Raw genomic sequence first — 16,873 nt, 5'->3', positions numbered from 1 at the left:
ATATTCCCTTCGATCTCAGAGGCTTTGAAAAGCTAGAGATGCGAACTTATTGAGGCATTATTTCAGTAAAGCACAAACAGATCTTGGTTAATTAAACTTTTTTATAACTCTGCTTCTCTCTTCTTGCTCGAGATACTTTAAAATGTCTACATCCTGCTACAATTGGTGAGAACAAGGCCTTGGGAAAATCCTTTAGTACTGTTTATAGGGAATTTTTTCGACTAGCAGATTCGCTTTTTACCTTTCTTTCTTTGTGGTTAAGTTAGCAGCTGCAACTTTGTCGCTTTGGCCACGTTCATTAGCCGTGACAAGCGTGAACCTTTTTGTTTGAGTGTTTTATCATAGATGTTGCTTCAATTGTGAGCAGCTTCCTTTTTTAATTTGTTTAAATTTCAGTTTCGCACCTTTTTCGCCGTCTGCTTCTTTTTTTTTTTGTTCTTTTGAGAAACAGCGAAACCCGCTGATATCATTAGGTTAAATTGACGAACGCGCTGCCAAACAGCTGAGGTTGCCCGCGTCCCAAAGGCGAGAGCTGCAAAACAAAAGCGCAAACTTTGTACCCACACACAATCTGTGTATGTGTGGGAGTGTGTGTGTGTGTGTCTGCTTGGAAGGGACTGGCTCTGAAAAAAGCGACGCTAAATCATTTGGCACGAAGCGTTTCAAGCAAATTGACGCCACGACTAAAAGGAATATCTCGAGAGTTGTGCAGACGTGGAAATTACAATTTGGCTACAGAGTTTTTGCCCCGGCCCCGGCCCCAGCGACTTGTCGCGTCCGCTTTGCTGCTTTGCTGACATTCCCACTGACATTTCAATAAGTGAAGAAACTAATTTTTGTGCTGCAACAACAGCAACAACAGCAACAACGACAACAACTGCAACAAGCAGCAGCAGCAACGAGCTAGCAGACGCGCAAAAAAGTTTCTTAGCAGTTTCTCATCTCAACTTGTGCAACTATCGTCCTTATATCCTTTATTTTTTTTTTTTTACTGAGCAAGCGAGAGGGAAGAAAAAAAACGGCAATATTAATTTGCAGCGAGTGCATTAAGGCGTGAGTGGGCGGGGTCGCTGCCTCGTGGCAGCTGTCAGCGAAAGTTCGACGTGTACGTGGACAGTTGTCCAAGTATTTGACACAAAAATAACAGTTTTTCCTACACTTTTGCCTCTCCGTGTGTGTGTGTCTGTGTGTGTGTGTCTTTTTTAGTGCTGACCAAACGAGAGTTTTGTGCAACTATTACACGTATTTCAGTTACCAACTTGACTTGCCCCCTTTGCTAATATCCTTTTGCAGCAGCTTCCACTGCTTTGGCAATATGAATTGCGAAAAGTGCAACCCCCACCCCCTCCCCCTTAAGTTCTTGTCAATGCTGAAACGAGTCACAATTTTGCAGCGCGCTGCCAAAGCCAAAGCCATTGCCTAGAATTCACTTTTCGATAATTCCTTTTGCTTTTTCTATTTTTTTTTCTTTACATCCTTTTTCGAACTGCCCCAAAATGACAGTCGTATGTAACACACATGAACCATTCCGTGCCAGGCTGGGCGTGGCACTGCGGTCAGCTCAGCATGTGTGTGTGTGTGTATGTGCGACTGTGTGCCACAGATTTGCTGGTTGGCTTTTGGCCGCAGGCTTATGAAACTTAAGCGCATTGCAATGCATTTCATTGCGGCCTCTTCAAGTTGCCAAGCATTTTTGGGGCTCAGTTTCAAATGCAGTTTATGGCCAGCAAAGTTTTGCGGCCAACTGTAAGTCCTGTGATGTATGAGAGATCCTCGTTCCTTTTTTTTTTTTTATTCCCACCCTTCAGCCTTCATAGGCTGCAATATTGGATAAAAACTGCGAGCTGGGTAATATATTGCCAGAGCCGACAGTAAGTTGCATATGTGGACTGAGTTTAATGTGCTTTTCTCTTATTTTGTCTACTTTCTTTTTTTGGGTCTACTTAAAATGAACTTTTGCTGAAAGTTTTTAGGTTAAGGTATGCTGTGTATTCACTGTACTTAATTTTCTTGTGTCTAAAGTTGAATTTTATGTGCAAAGTATTTTTAGTTTCCAAATTTTAAATAAACTTGGACAAACTTTTAAGAGTTTCTAATTTTAATTGTAAGAATTCTTGTTAGAAAAACTGGGAATACTCAGTACTTTGTTTAGACAATTTTCTTTTTTCCCGACAAAAAAACTATCGAACATGTTTGTATATTTATATAATATCGCTCTGTTCCATAGTGATATTTATTGTTCTAAGCGTATTTAAGAGTTTCTAAGAGTTTTTAAATCGAATAGTTAACATTTTTCAAATGACCTTTTTATAAGATAATCGAACAATCGATAGTACAGTAAAACTATCGAAAATGCAGGTATATTATCGATACTTTTCAAAGGGACATATATTGCTTTCCACCTTGCTGGGAATTTTAAAGAGCCAAATGCCTCTTAAAATATCATTTGCCTGTCAATAAGAAATGTAAGACTGCTAAAAACTATTTAATATTAATACAAGCAATGTATTTATATAAAAATAACTCTGATAATACAGATTCTAGCCAAATTGAATATATATTTAAATGCAGCTAAATTCCCAGCTGCGTTGTTAAGTGATAACGGCTTTAACATATATTTTAAGCACTCCAATTACTTGGCAAATAGTCGCGGCCGTTACAGCCCCCATTCCAAACTTGATTACCATTTCCAGCTCTCTTGTGGTAGATTTTAAAATGCTTACACAACTTTTCACTCAGAGCGCCCGAGTTACAGAGTTTCAGAGTTTCAGTTGAAGTGCAAACAAAACTTTGATGCCTTTAAACAAAAACAAAGAAGAAATCGTCACGAACTTCAATTCAACTCGGTTCCAAAATCAGTGACTGTTCCTTTAATCAGATGCCTTCGAACGAGTTGCCTTTAAGCAAATTATACAAATATAGTCATAATCAAGCCTCTACAAAAGCCTGCTGCAAATGAATGAAATTGCTGAATACAAGAATGCCAAACCAGGCGTATGACAGACGCGACAGCCAGTCGAGAAATGGAATGGAATGTGCCAACACAGTTGGCGCATTCATTTCAATTGTAAACTGCGCGGCGGGGGCATGGGCATGGGCTGGTCCAGGGCCAGGGGCGGGGGCGGGGCCAGGGGCAGGGCCAGGGGCAGGGCCAGGGGCGGGGGTCTGAAGTGTCTGAGCAGCAGACGATGAAAACCAGCGACAGGCAGTTAAAGTAAGCTGGCAAAGAACACACTTAAGTCAAAACTGAAACTGTGCCCCAAAATGGAAAAAACTCAATTCGAGATGACAATCTAGCACGAAAAAATACGCCAAATGTTACAAAAGCCCAAAACATCAATGACAAACATTTTAACAATTGAACAAACTGACTGTGTGTGCGTGAGTGTGTGTGTGTGTTGGTGTGGGGCAAACACATCATTTTCCTTTCTTTGGCCTCACACGAGTTGCAAATCAAGTTAGCATGAATATAAAAAAAAGAGAGAGGTGCGCGGGGGCAGCTGGGCTGCTGACAGGAAGGCGAAAAAGACGCAAATGGCAAATGGCTGGCTTGTTTCGTTCCGCCTTTTGACTCGCCGCTCCTTGATTTCTTCCTTCCGCCACAGATGCCGCGAAACGGCGTGTAAGTCTTACCCTAACCGAAAATAAAGTAGAATCGCGCTGCCAAAAAGCGTTTGCCAACTTTTACTACACATACTCTTTTTTCTGAGGCATATTTCCCCCGTTTTTAAATACTCTTTTTAGATACAACTAAGCTAAGATCTGGTCGGCATACCTATAGAAATATCTCGAGTTTTATAAGAGCTATGACCAGCTAATGTTATGCTTAGCTTAAAATATCCAAGTACATATTTTTAAAAATGTCAAAAGAAGAAAAATTGCAATTAATTGCAGTCTACTTTGTAGCTTGCATGGTCTCCCAGCTAATTAAAGGGCATCTAGTAGTCGCATGCTGCGCATAGCTCATGCTTTTTCGCACCTTTGTCAAAAGTCATAAAAAATAATAAAATGTGCGAGCACACAACTACAACAGCAGCAACAACAACATTAAGCAGAAGTCAGAGGCAAGCCGAATCCGAATCCGAATCCGTGCTGCTCACATGAGCGCACCCAAATATGAAGACCATATAACCCCCTGGCCCTATACCCTTGCAGCCTCTAGCGCTCCCCTGCATCCTTGCGCAGCCCCTTCAATACAGTTGTAAGGGCGCGTGTTGAGTTCCTTTTGCATTTTGTATGTAAATGTAAATGTAAATGTCGTTTGGCATTCGCGCATTTTAAGCTTGTGCCTGGCAACCGTGCGTAGGCCGCCGGGGACGGCGCTGGGGCTGGCACTGGGGCTGTGGAGGGGCGTGGCAGGCTTTTTACCTTTAGTCCTCATTTTGGCACCTTGGCACTTTCGGCGCCTGGTAATTGGCATGTGTTCAGCATTTTTGTACATTTCGCACAGTTTGCAAGATCTGAACGCGACACGCCCATAAAGGAGAGAGCAGGACCAAAAAGAAGGGGACAAGCGGCAGCGCAGCTTTGTAACTTGTCGGATTACGTGGCACGTTTGGCAGCCAAAAGATATGAATATAATTAAATGTAACAACTACATTTTTACCTCTTATAAGGCAATGTTTAAATTGAGGCGCCGCCTCTGAGTTGTCTTCCCCCAAGTGTTTATGGGCCAGGCCAAAAGCGGCGTAAAGCCATCAACTAAATTGCCAGTACGGCCGAAAAGGCGGCGCATAAAACCTGCCAATTGTATTGTGTGTGTATTTGCTTGCTGTTGTTGCTGTTGGTCAACAATTAAGGCAATGACAAGCGAAGATTAGACCAAAGTTGCAAATTAACTTCATTTTTTGCAGGCTTCTCAGATTAAGTTTTAAACTTTATGCGCCGACTTGAGTTTCTTAATTTGGCCGGACGTAAAACAATGAAAATTGCAGCTATAAAACACAAAAGAAACTAACAAAAAAGGTACACACAACAAAAATAAAAACAATTCTAATTTGACAAATTAAATAACAAAGTCAAATTGAGTTTTTACTCTAAATGACAATGACACAAACTGAAAGCAAAGTTTTTGAATAACTTAAGCTACAAAGAGTGAGAGGTGAATAGTGTGCAAGCCAAAAGTGTTTTTGAGAGTTTTAAATAAAAAGAAGTCGCTGGTTCAGTTCACAGCTTGAAGCTGCTTCCTGGCTTTAGGTGCACATGCGAAGGATTCTTTGCCACAACTTTGTACTCTAGTATTCTTGGTTATTTTATGTTTTAAATGTGAGAGAAACAATCTTAATTGAAATTTACAATCGCCCGTTGTACTGAGAATATTGCAAGCTGTAAATATTTTCATATACAAGATGCGGGCTAAATTTGATCGGTGCCAAAAGTTAGTTGCATTAATTCAATATTTGGGCCCAAGTTTTTTATGCTTAGGGGCTGGATATCCCACAAAAGTCTTGCAGCTAACAAACAACGCCAAGCCACACACATATATTCCTTTAAATTAAAACCTTTCTTACAAGATTTGCCATCTTGGTCATAATTTTGCTTTTAACATAATTTATTTAGTTTGATTTGGCATACAAATAGTTGAAAAACAATTTCTCAAACCTAATCATCTTTCTTTTAAACAACTAATCTTAAAGTGCAATTGTAATAAAAGTGTTGCCTACTTTTTGGGCAGCCAAAAGAATTTTGTCAAATTATGCTTGTGGTATGCCAATTGACCATTTTACAGTTCTGCTAAATTTTGCATATAAATTCACAATAAATTGGCAATAAATCATCTATATACATCAAATATTTATTTGAAAATAGTTGAATAAACAAATTTATTTCACCTCTCTCTCTTTCAGGTAAGTTTCAGTGCAATTTGCTTTTGTTTTCTTGAACTGTTCGCACAGTGCGGGTAAGTATTTATATATATATATATATATATATCTATAAATATCTATAGTATTGAATTTGCACAATTTTGGAATTTATGAGGCCACTGAAAATGTTGCTAATTTATGGCTGAATCCTGGCCACGACACCTCAATGCAGAGCCAATAACAAAGTTGGTTAGTTATATAAATGCGACTGTATCTCTTATAGCTCCTTGCTCTCTCTCTTTCTCCCCTTCTCTTTGTCCGTCTGTCTGCGGATATCCGCATGCAAGCCATAACTCAATAAAGCATTGTCCAGAGCCAAAGCCATAGAAGTAGCAGCATAAAACAAAGGCAAAGGCAATAGCAAAGGACAAACGACCAAAACTAAAACCCAGCAACACCAGCAGTCAAAGATACAATCGAAATGCAGCAACAACATGCGATAGCCAGCACTGACAGGGCGGTTTAAGGGGCGGGGTAGCGAAAAAATAAAAAATAAAAGAGCAGACAGATTAGAAGAATAAACAAAGCCCTGGGCTTGACTGTCATCCAACCGGGCGACTGCTCGACTGGATGCTCACTGGCCTCCGACTGTCATTGGGGCCAAGAAATAAACATTAACTGTAATTTAGTGGGGCATTGTGCTTAAGCGTTGAGTCGACTCGACTCGAACCGCCACGACTCGACTACACTCGAGACTCGCACTCGCAGCGCTCCCAAATTATAGCCCATTGTAAGAGGCAGCGAATCATTATCCTCGACCCATTCTGACCCGCTCGGCGCATAGCTAGTTTCATGTTACACTAGGCGTTTCGTGCTGGTCAAAACGCTGCGGGAAGTCCCGATGTGAAGGCAATTGTTATGTTGCCTTTGCCTTCATGGGCAAGTGCTCAGTTTTCACAGCGGCCAACAATTAGATGGCAGCAGCAGCTGGCAAATTTACAGATACACACGCAAAGTATATATATAAGTATATATATATATATATATAAAATGAACTAACTAGGCAAAGGCACAAAACTCCACAATAATCGACAACAATAAAAATGATGTTGTGCCCACCGCCTCGCAATCTTTATGAATATTGCAAAGCTTTTAAATCTTCTTAAAACGAACCGAACTGGAAAAAAAGGTCGGCAATTTCTTGATTACCACTCAGAAGAATAATGCTAAGTAGATGAAAAATATGGTAGCTGCAAGTCATGCCAGTCAGCTGACCAGTTACTAAACATATTTAATGCTCAATCATTGCAACAGATTTCTGGGCAATTAACTGGAAACGTGTCTGTAAAATGTAAATGTTAATGCGAGCAGCGTAACAGCTGTTAGCTAACAGCTGGCGGCAGAGCCAACAACAAGTGAAAGGCCCGCCAAAATGCTCTTAAGTGCAAAGCAAACTAAAGCAAAGTAAACGCCCTCTGCGCAAACGTTACTCACCACACACACACACATACACACACAGACACAGACGAACACACGCACACACAGCAGCGAGGCGCGTGGTGAGCGTGTCTGCTTTGGGGCCTGGCCCCGAACCGCCAATGGCTATAACATGGCTTTATTTGGCTTATAAATTGTTCGACGCCGTCTGCAGCTCATGAACTTTACTCATAATTCAACACCTAACAGCAACACCTACAACCCTCAGCAACAACTGAGCGCAAAATATAAAACGCACACAAAATAATAATAATAATAATAAAAAAAAAACCTTTTTCAAATTAAACTTTGCACTCTGACCACTTGATGATGCCGCCAAGCGGGGCAACAACAACAACAGAACAGAACAGAAGCAACGCCTCGGGCTGCAAAATGAAAACAGGCGCAAAAGCTGTGCCTGATATCCACTCGACAGGCAGCAGTCCACAAGCCGCACCCCGCACTGTCTGCCCCCTCGGCTGGCCCTTTATTGCAGCTAAACAATTTTCATAGCCTATCAGCGAGCGGGCAGCGGGCAGCGGCAAGTTGGCAACTTTTTCGAGTGCAGCAACAAATTAAATTTGCGCTGGTAATTGGATTTCAAAACACTTCTGCGACGGCTGTGTTTAATGCCGCCAACAGCCGCAGAAGCTTCTGCACCCGCCACGCACACACACACATACACTCGCACGCACATACACACACACACCCAGATAGACACACTCGGAGATTTGCCACGAGTTGGACAGACGTCGCGGCAGCCGCTGCTGCCGCTGATGTTGAGCTGTCAAAGGCTCTAGCCAGCACTCTGCTTGCGGCCTGCACACGCCTGCCCCGACTGCCCCGATTGCCCCGACTTCCCCGCCTGGTCGAACGAGCCACCCATCCGCGCCCTTAACACAGCTCGACGGAGCTTTGGCCTAGAAATTGCGCACCGTATCGGACGCAAACGCTAACTGCCACCAATTGCGTGTCCGTGGGGCAACTTGAGCCGCAACGCTGCCCCCGCGGCTTCTTTTATTTTATTTTTTGTTGCGCTTGGCAAATTTAGCGTGCGGCGTGTAAAGTAAACAAAATGAACTGGCACACAAAAGGACCTCGAATTGTAGCGCCCCACCGGGCAGTTTATAATTATGGCGCGCAAATAAATCTTGTCATGTTATCCTTGTTGCTGTTGCAATTGTTGCAACAAAACGACAACAGCGGAAATGAAAGCGGACATTGCCGGTCCGGAAATTATAAAAAATTGTTAAATACCGATTTCTTTTTTTGCGGTTGCGGAAAATAATGTGCGTGCCAAGGCGGCAATCGAAGAACATATTTATGAAGCGTTCAAAAAAGGGTAAATAATACTTTATGAAGCTTTAAACTTGGCTGGGATTAAAAGCGAATATGTACGAAATTATCTGAAGATCGTTTCTGAACAGTTTCCAAATATGAAATGCATAAATTATAGTATTCGTACACTCTAAAAATAATTATATGCCGCAGATTTCTTAAATATTTATAGTATTAACAAGTTTTTAATTCAAACAGATAAAGTCCAAAAATCAGTCAAATTCATGAAATCAAATATGCTATAGTGTAAGCTCTTGAATGATGGAATACTTTTTTTCTAGTTTTATTTCAATACAAACAATTCCCAAAGAATTCCGTAAACTCTAGTCAACAAACTAATATTTAGTTGCCATTTCTTTTATTTGTTTTATAAATTACCAAAGTCTTAAATAAGATTCTCAATCCATAATTTATCAAGATTTTTGTTTATCTAACATTTTCATAAATTGTGCTCATTTCTTTTTAATATTTCATCTGTTTAATCTGGCAGACCGAAATAAAAATAATAATAATAATTCCATCTTAACATCCATAAAAACTGCGCGCGCTCCAATTACATAGACAATATTTACAAAGGTTTCCGCTACGCACAGGAAATTCAATGCCAAATCCGTAAGCGACATAACGGCCAAATCCATTAAATAATCCACGTAAATAAACTAAAACCAAACGAAACGAAATGACACGAAAAAGAAATAAAAGGGGGGCCACGTAGTTGGGGCAGGGGCTTGGCTGAAGGCCATTCAAAAAAGCAAAGAGAACACAAAAATATCAAGAACAACAAAAACAAGACAAACAATTTTTGTACGAAACGTAGAAAAAACGAACAGAGGAAAAAATCATTTTTCAAATTCCAATCACAGTTATTAAATCTTTGCTATATGGTTATGGTTATTGTTGTGATTTGATTTTATGGTTATAGATGAGAGAGAGGGTCCGAGCGAGAGAGATAGCGAGGGACAGAGAGGGAGCGCGAGTAAGTGTGAGAGTTTAAGCTAAGCTAAGCTGAGCTGTTGTTGATGTGAAACTATTTTAAAAGAGCCAGCAAAAGCTTTGCGCTCTCTTTTAAGCGGCAAACCAGAGAGAAAAGAGAGCGCTCTTTTTGTTATTATTGTTTGTTGTTGTTACTGGGGCCAGCTACTGCTGCTGCCGCTGCTGCTGATATTTGCGCGCGCTACGGCAGCAGCACTGGCAACATTTTGTGTCAGGCTGCAAAAATGTGGGCCTAAAATGCTTTACTGACGTCATAAACGTGTCTTTTCTTATCTGGCTGAGTATCTACAAGCGAAATGCGATGGATGCGATGGATGATGCCGCTGCCGATGTCGTTGTCGTTGCCGTTGCCGTTGGCCTCTCTGTACAGTTATTTTGCGTATGCCTCTCCGTGTCTCCGTCTGTGTGTGTGTGTGTGTGTGTAGTACAAATGTAAATGTCGCTGGCAGGCAGCAGCTCACCAATACACACACACACATACACAGACACGCACACATGCACAGCTATACGTTTGTATATGTGCCTGTCACTGACGCATAAAGGAAAATAATTATATTTAAAGGCAATTTGGCGGCAGCCGCAGCCTTCTGCAGTGTCCTTGACCGACTTATGTAGATTTTCTGCAGCTTACTGCCGGGCTTTCACAATTTCCACACATATAATTTTCGCAGCTGCTGATGCTGTTTGTCCGTTCGCCCTGTGCTCCCCCTGACAGCGAAATCCGCCACCGTTTCCCGCTCCCCTGCTTGCATTACCACCTCCCTCCCCCCCCCCCCCCACTCCCTGCTCATGTTGCCCAAGCCTTAAACCTTGGATATGTATGAATAATATTCGCACTTGCCTCGCGCCCATCTCATTATTAACATATTTCGAGCTATTTTCTTATTGCAAGCAGAAATATTTATGTGCTGTAAGTGAAAACTGGGTGACAATGCCTGCGTATGTGTTATAATTCTCTTGTGTTTGTGTTTGTATTTCTACGTGTGTGTGCCTCTGCCTGTGTGTGGGCGTGGCAGACCATGTGACTTACTTGAGCCAGCTTAAGCCATTTTCGTTCGCCTGTGATTACCTATGCACATTGCGGGGGCGTTGCCAAAAAATAAAAGGTATTCCGTGAATGGGCCATTTGTGGCCCAAATAGTTGCTAGTAATTAAAACGCTATAAACAACGAAATAAAAAGTGTATTTAAAAAACGAATTGTGAATTGTGCTTAATGGGCAACTGTTGCCTACTTTTATCGCGGCAAAACTGTTGCCTACTTTTATGGGCACACGCTTCAAAATGTGAATTACGACAAAACTATTGCCTACTTTTACGGGCACAAATAGTTCAACTTATTTTAACAGCTAAATGCAACTTTTAAGCCGCATGCTTACCATGCGGCTCATTTGTCGCCACGTGCCACATGCCCATAAGCTGCTCATTTAGTAGAATAACCATTCTAAGTCAACTTACAACTTACTCTTATGGCTTTTTGGCAATTTGGTACCAAAAAACACCTTGCCACACACACAACTTCTACTTCAGCAGTCGCTACTATACAATTCTATTAAGTTGCCGCTGGCGCACTTCACTCCGCCAAAAACTTGTAACAGAGACTAACAAAATAAATTATGCTTACGATTTGTAAAAGCTTTAATACGCCCTAGAGCCAAATCCTAAGTGCACACAGCAGCAACAGCAGCAGCAGCAAGAAAGAGCAGCTGCTTCAGCTTCAGCTGCTGCTTCGCCAGCTTCTGCTGGCTGGCTCCAAAGACAACAATGAATAAATTTAATTTTAGCTGCGGCCGACCTACCGCACCAAAACCTCAGCTTGTTGTTGCTCGTTGCTGCTGTTGCTGTTGTGGTTGTTGCTCATGTTGACTAAACACCTTTGAGATTTCCAGCTATGCCTCGCCCTCTGACAGCTGTCAGGCGTGCTTTGGGTCCATGCCACCCAACCACCACCATCCCCCTCTCTATTCAAATGTTACTGCGCTCTGCCCCGCCAGAGCTGCCTAAGTGCATTATAACTGCATTTTGGTTTTGATGACGTCGACAACGTTGTTGTCGTCGTTGTCGTCGTCGTCGTCGTCTGATTTGTAAATTATGCTTGGGCACAGAGCACACACATACTCACATATACACAGGCACATACACGCACCCTGCACACTCACAGAGATTTATAATGTGACTAAACGGGCTGTTAACTAAAACAGCATCCGCTCTCTTAATGGCAGTTCAATCAAAGAGCGCGAGAGCAGCCAAGTCTGAGCTTGATGGCGGCAGCTTTTCACCGCGCTCATGTGACTGCCGCCAGTAAAAGAGAACGGGCCGCGACGGATGCTGCGAAAGCTTTTTGATTTTGCTGATTACGTAAATAAAAGCGAAGCAGCGATGTTTTACGAAATGTGGCGAAACTGTTATAAACAATTTGAGCGGCGGCCAAGAGCAGCCGAGTTAGCAACGACCCGCTTTTGTTTGTGTGTGTGCGAGCATAAGCTTAGCCTGTACACACACGAAATGGGGCGAAGAGCACCAGCAGCAGCGGCAGCGGCAGCAGCAACAACAATAAAACAAACGAAAGCTAACGAGGCTGCCGCCAGCCCGACACAGAGAGAAATGGCGAGAGAGCGAACCAAACGCCGAGAGTCTATTTGGAAATGCAAGGCGAACTGTCGCTCGCTCTCTCTCTCTCTCTCTCTCTCTCTCTCTCTCTCTCACTCTCTCTCTTTTGGCGCGTCGGCTGCGGCCAGCGTCAGCGTCGCGCTTAGTTGCTGCCTGTGCTGTGTGGTGAAAATCAGTCACAACGGGAACGTCGTCGCGAGCTGTTTGCGCGCTTCATGCACTTGTGTTTGTAGCGAGAGGCGAAACACAGAGAAAGCAAGCAAATTCAGAGACTGCTTACAAATGAAGCCAAATCTCGAATAACCAAAATAAAGCGTAGGAATTTACCAAACAATAATCAAAACACAAAGAAATGTAAAATTAAGCGAATGCATGGAAAACATTTCGCAGTGCGACTTTGTCGGCCGTCAAGTGTGAAAAGTGCGTCAGCAGCAGTGAGCCAAGCAAAGCAGCCACAGCTTCAGCTACGGCTACGGCTACAGCTACAGCCACAGCGGGTGGCGGGCGGCAAAGAAATCAAATTACAAAACAGCAACACACACACACAAACACACAGTTACGAATACTAACACAGCATCCGAGACAGACACACGCAGCGCTCTGAAATCGACGCAGGCTATATAATTTAGCACACAAGTTAAACGCAAAAAGCAAAACGAAAGATGAGCAAAAAAATGCAAAGAAATGAAGTAAAATCGGAACAACAACGCAGCCGCCCAAAAATGCGCGTGTGTGCGTGTGTGTGTGCTTGTGTGCAGAAATCAAATGGAAATTGTTCGGCCAATCGCCATTAAAACCAAATTAACAAGTGCAAAGTTTTCCAAAAAAAAAAAAACAAAACCAAAAACCAACAGTAATAAAAAATATAACAAGTTGCACGTAAAAAGTGTTGAAAAATACCACAGCTGTGCAGCAGTGCGGGGCAATGGCAAAAAGAAAAGAAAACACGCAAATACCAACGCACTTAACACACATACTAACAACAACAATAACAACAACAACAAACAGAGGCATTTAACAGCGTGCACAAAAGAGAGACAGGCAGAAAGAAAGAAACAAAATATAAAACACAAAAAGCAAAATACTCGAGACTTGAGTTTTTGAGTCTAGGCTACGTTCCGTTGAATTCGTATATTTTAGTTGACGCTTGTTTTGTTGGCCAGGCTAACAGCCAGCCAGGCAGCTGTTGTACTTGTTGTTGTTGTTGTTGCTGTTGCTGTTTGCCTATATTTTTAGCACGCGCAGCGAAAATTTAAAACGCCAACGCACAAAAAGTTTTTGCTTGCCCTGACTGGCTAATAAAATACATATCAACAAGCAAATGGGCGCAGAAACAACAGCAGCAACAACAACAACAACAACAATTTTTGTGGCACAATGAAAAGGCAGCGCCTGCTGTTGCCTTTGCCGTTGCCAGTAACGACAGCAGCAGTAGCAAAAGCAATAGCAGCAGCTGCAAGGATAACCAGCCAGCAACGTCATACATGTGCAAGGATATTATCAACGTCATGCCAGCCAAAGCACACACACACACACACACACACATAGTGAACGAGACAAAGCGAGTGAAACAGTTGGCTAAACGGCAGTCAGAGCGAGAGCTAGCGACATTTAGTGTGGCATATTTGTGCTGCTTGTGCTTGACAGTTGTTTTTACTAACATTAAACGTATTTATATTTATGAATGCACGTCTGTGTGTGCCTCACATGTGTGTGTGTGTGTGTTTGTGTGTGCGTGTGGTTGGGTGTGGACTGACATTAAATGCATTAAAAACATGTTGATAAATTCATTAGAATTTATTTAACTAAAAATAAATGCACAGCAACAACCACCCACAGACACACACACGCACACACACAGACACATGTTGCCCAGGCGTAGACACTCGATTGCTGCTGCTGCTGCTGCTGCTCTCATTAGTGCCTGTGGCTGCCCATCGAATTATGCGGAAATCTAATTTATTTGTCCCAGCCAGTCCGTTGATTTCAAATTGCTAGGCGACAACAACAGCAAGAACAACAGCAGCAACAAACGCAATAGCAACAAGCAGCTTCTAGGCAACAAACTTCATGGCCGCAGCGCCTTAACGAGCAAACGAAGCCATTGCCGCTATCAGTAATTCCTCCCGACAAAACTGTTTTTCTAGACAATATTGCTACTCGGAATATGCTGAACAAAAAACGTTGCCCACTTTCAAGCGCAGAACAGAAACTCTTCCAGCTCATTTCATATCATTTTGAGCGACTGCAGAAAACTGTTGCCTACTTTCCTGCGTTTGTCAAACACTTGTTAGAATGTAGCTTAAAGCCAAAAACTTTATGAATTCCACGCTAAAAAGACAAAAGATAGAGAATAGCACAAGTAAGACATTAAGCTAACGCTGAAATTAGGTACACCAGTAGGAGCAGGAGCATATTCCAGGAATAGTATTTAAAAAGAATTGGTTGTTCCTCAACTTCAAAGCATCGTTTAAAGAGCAAGCAATTTAATTCTCATATATCTTCTAGTAAGAACAACTTCTAATAGATAAAACTTTGAGCTCAAAAAGTTGGTTAACAGAGCAAAATATAAACAACTTTAGGCAACAGCTACCCTTTAGGCTAATCCAGCATCTTTATAGAGCTGCTTATCTGCGTAGCCGCTGCTTAATTTTATAATTCAATTTTAAAAACCTCCGTGCCCAAACTCTCGCCCAACTCTCGCTTATTGCCTATTGCCAAATATACGCCAAGATAACTGCCAAAACTTTTTGTGTGTCTAAAACAATCGAAATAATTTATTACAGTTGCCTAGATACAAGCACAGACACTCATAGCTATAATAATGTCATTTAAAGCTTGGAGCGGGTTAGAAACAACTAAAACTTTGAGCGCAGGAATTAACTTTATTGTGCGAATCAAGATAAAATTGCTAAACAAATGCGCTCGAGCATCTTTGGGGCCTACACCCAACCAAGCACAGTTGCCAACTAGTTGAGCTTGCCACACACACACACACCCACATATACACACAGAGACACAGCACACGTGTGCTGCATGAGGGAACGGGGAGATCTTAACTAAACACATGGCAACTTAAACTTATCGACAACTCGCATCTAACGGCTACAAGCTGGCCAAAAGTTTATTATGTCTGTGTGCGTGCGTGTGTGTCTGTGTGTTTTTGCACGCGCGTAAGCCGCACACCCCAACAACAAAATAAAATAGAAAGCAACTAAGACGCACTAATTCACGACTCGCAGCTCGCAGCAGCATCTTCTTCTTGTTTGTGTTTTGTTTTTCCAGTGCAACTTCCCCTCCAAAAAAGAAGTAGGCTATAAAAACTATCAACACTGCTCGAGGCGTTGCTCTCATGATTTTCCCTGGGGCTGCTGCAATAGTAACAACAAACTGGCATAACATAAAAATACGAAAACTTATTTTTTCAAGTTTTACAACAAAACACGAAAAACAAAAAAAAAACAAAAAAAAAAATAACAACAAGAAATATACTGGATCATATAATCCTTTCACTTAACAAGCAAACTTTTGGCAACAGACCGAAAAACTTTGCGCATTTCTACAGCTACTGCTACTGCTGTTGCTGCTGCTGCTGCTGCTGCTGCTCCTGCTTCAGCTGCTTTTTCAACAGCTATGTTGTGCTTTGCATAAACACAAGTCAAGAGCGGGGCGTGGGCCACAGGATGTGACTTGGTGCCTCGCACATACATGACGTTGGGAAAATTTATGCATTCGCCAGCCAGGCCAGAAAAGTATTTATGTATGCGCTTATAAATATATGCGCATCTTGCTCTAACAGCAGCCCCTCCCACTCTCTGTGCGTGTGTGTGCCTGTGCGTGTGCGTGTACGTTGGTGTGTGCAGATAGCCAGCAAATTTATGCTAGCAATATAACAAACAAAATATTTGCGCACCAAGAAGAGTTGTGCAAAAACTTTTTTTGGTGCCGCGCCCCTTTGCGCCGTTGTTGCAAAACTTTAAAATAACACAAGAGCAAAATATGAATATGAATATAAACAAAAAAATGTTTTATTTTTATTTTTGGGGCAGATGCAAGTTGAAATTTAAAAACTTGCAAAGCATGCAACACGGTTTTTTTTTTCGGGCGGCTCGCCTTTTTATATGCTAATTAAAGGCAGCAGACACAGCTACACACAGTTACACATACATACTAATGTGTGTGTCCTTGTGCCTAAAAAAATATATATATTTATATATTATAATATATGTGTATAAACTGAAATGCACACAAAAGCCTAACCCTGAAATATGAAGCTGAAAAGGCGCAAAGCTTGAAGGCTGCCGCTCAGCTAAAAAGTAGGCAACTGAAAGTAGACTAAAAAAAGAAACGGTGCGCCGTGAAGCAGGCAACAGAAAATGTTGCCAGGCATTTAAATGCTTAATTTCAATAATTGCAGCAATTAAGTTATTATACCAAATTAACAAAAGCAACAAACGAACATGCAAAAAAAAATACAATAAATAAATAAAATTAATGAAATCAGCAAGCGAGCAAAACAACAAAAGCAACAACAGCAAAAGCGGACAGCTATTTAAAGCGCAAGCATAATTAAATTAATTGTAAATAAATGCCAAAAAAGCAGCAACAACAACAACAAATGAAACTACGCACGCAACAACGCACAGATAAACAG

At 41.8% G+C, this 16,873-nt stretch overlaps 1 protein-coding gene across 9 annotated transcripts in view; it reads left to right on the top strand.

The window, feature by feature from the left end:
- The window catches only part of sif (still life), a 92,716-nt gene that overhangs the window by 14,392 nt on the left and 61,451 nt on the right, over positions 1-16,873 (top strand). The gene's annotated exons all lie outside the window — the stretch shown is intronic.

This window comes from Drosophila montana, unplaced genomic scaffold (genome assembly GCF_035044405.1).
Source record: "Drosophila montana isolate Dmon_TW-CO22-7 unplaced genomic scaffold, ASM3504440v1 contig_3231_1, whole genome shotgun sequence".
NCBI classification, from domain to species: Eukaryota; Metazoa; Arthropoda; class Insecta; order Diptera; family Drosophilidae; genus Drosophila; species Drosophila montana.
The sequence above is the reverse complement of the archived record's forward strand: the minus strand, read 5'-3'. Positions and strand labels throughout refer to the sequence as shown.